This window comes from Trichechus manatus, unplaced genomic scaffold, assembly GCF_000243295.1.
Source record: "Trichechus manatus latirostris isolate Lorelei unplaced genomic scaffold, TriManLat1.0 scaffold00211, whole genome shotgun sequence".
NCBI classification, from domain to species: Eukaryota; Metazoa; Chordata; class Mammalia; order Sirenia; family Trichechidae; genus Trichechus; species Trichechus manatus.
Window position 1 is genome coordinate 2281547 of NW_004444147.1, and position 2059 is coordinate 2283605.

Sequence of the window (2059 nt, forward strand, 5' to 3'; positions counted from 1 at the left end):
TTTTTTATTATATTAAAATCAGGCAATGGTCTGACAATAAAAAGCTGCTTATGGAATACTGTTATGTTAAACTTTACTTACAGGATGTTAAATCCTTAGAACTAAGGTTTTCCCCAGAAAAAGATTAATGGGAACATCAGTTGCTTTTCAGACTTGATAGTTGCTGCTTCAAAAGGTGCTTTACACAAATTAAAAATACTAAATTAAAAAAACAAAAACAAAAAATAAAACCTATAGAACACAATGAATTGCTTTTATTTCGGTATGCATCCACATTTCAGCATTTAGTGGTCCTGAACAGAAAAGTAGAAAAATGCAGCAATTTGCCAGGAGGTCAAGCCCGCCCATTTCGGGGATCTGCCGTGCACACTGAGTTCTTTCTTAATCCCTGCTGAGGATCGTGAGAAGCAGCAGCACTAAAACCAAAGTATGCACCGAATTCAAGGTTCTTTTTGTTCCAGTTGTCAGACTCCAAACTAGACCCAAATGGATTGCAAGGATGACCAACTGAGGGCCCTGTTTGTTTAAAATTTCTTCCATTTTAAAAAGCAAAGCAACTACAGGAAAAGAAAACATTCAGAGGGATCGTATGTGCTTACAGGTGTCTTCCTGTGGCCTTTCTCCAAGTTTAACCATCAAAGACTTTAAGCTGGCAGTTCTGAGTAACCCTGGTGACTGTTCTTGTCACCATATCAAAACCTGAGCTAAAACAACACATCAGCTGATAGTGACAGCAGAGGGTGGCAAGGCTGAGAACCCCATATTCATGTCCCAGGCTGGTGGAAAATAAGTCAATGTGGTTACAAAGCTAAATGAGGGAGGTCAGAGACTCTTTCCAGCCTTGCCTGATGGCTTCTGCCAAAGCAAGGAAGTGTCATGGACAGCGTGGGGTGGTGACGGTGCAGGAAGGGACTTTGGGAGGAGGAAGGAAAAAGCAGCACCCCTCGATCAGGTGCGGGGAGAGAAGATATGGGGAAAGCCCTGAACTCCTCAGCAAAGGCCAGTTTCAGAGGGGAGCAGAGAGGATTACAATCTAGGCTTCAGCCAAGGGTGGCAGTGGAGGAGTGGGGAAGGACGATGGCTTGGAATGGGGGGCATAACTTAAGACTTAAGCACCCCACACACCCAGCAGTAGTCCCATAGGCTGTGACCTGAAACCTTCACATCTATTTTAATAAGCCACCCCAAACTGGAAAGCTGTTGCAGGGAGACAGGGATGAAGGCGAGGTGAGGGGAAAGGGGAGAAGCAGAGACCCCAGGCCATGTAATCAGCAGCAAGGTGGATTGTGTGATGTGTCTTTTCACAGCTGAGTTAGATGTGCCCCACCAGTTATGATGGGAATCAATTTAAATATACTTGCTTGATCCCAGGAGTTCAACTACATGGACAGTGGTTACACTTGACAGGATGATTTGTTATAGCACAACTTATATATTTCAAATGGACAAAAAATTAGTATCATTTACAGTATCTTAAGATAAACTGACTTTGAATGGAGGTTCCTTTCCAGTACTTTGAGATCTACAAGATGTATCTAGAAAATTTACTACTGTGGAAAATGAAGACTGCTTAAATCGAATGGGGGGGAAGGGGAGGGCCTGTAGTTTTTCTTGTTGATTAATTACTGTAACACTGTCCTTCAGGCGGTTGGGGGAGTTTCATATTTTCTTTAGACATCATTAGGCGCTGAAGCTCTTGCAGGACAACTTTGATGCTATATGAATTCTGCCATTTTGCTAGCACTGATATGGCTCTTGGGTCCACCCCTCCATTAGAACTATTAACTCCATTCATATTAATTTTTGTTACAAATCTTACAAAGGGGGGGTGCTTCTGGGTATTTAGGTCCACATTCTATTTTAAGGCTGTAATCTGGTTTTCATAAATTGTTCTTAGAGTCCCAATTATCATCCCTGTTCTTGTAAGTGTCATGTCTTCATCATCTTCTAGACCCCAGCTAACTGTGCCATCTCCTACTCCTTCCTAGCCTTCTTCGAGTTCTTCCAACAGTCAGAAATTGTGAGGGACTTTTACTCCCAAACCCGTGGTGGCTACCAT

General features: G+C 42.7%; 1 pseudogene; it reads right to left on the minus strand.

The window, feature by feature from the left end:
• Window positions 1–1618: 1618 nt before the first annotated feature.
• On the minus strand, window positions 1619–2059 carry LOC101345837 (ubiquitin-conjugating enzyme E2 variant 1 pseudogene; annotated as a pseudogene).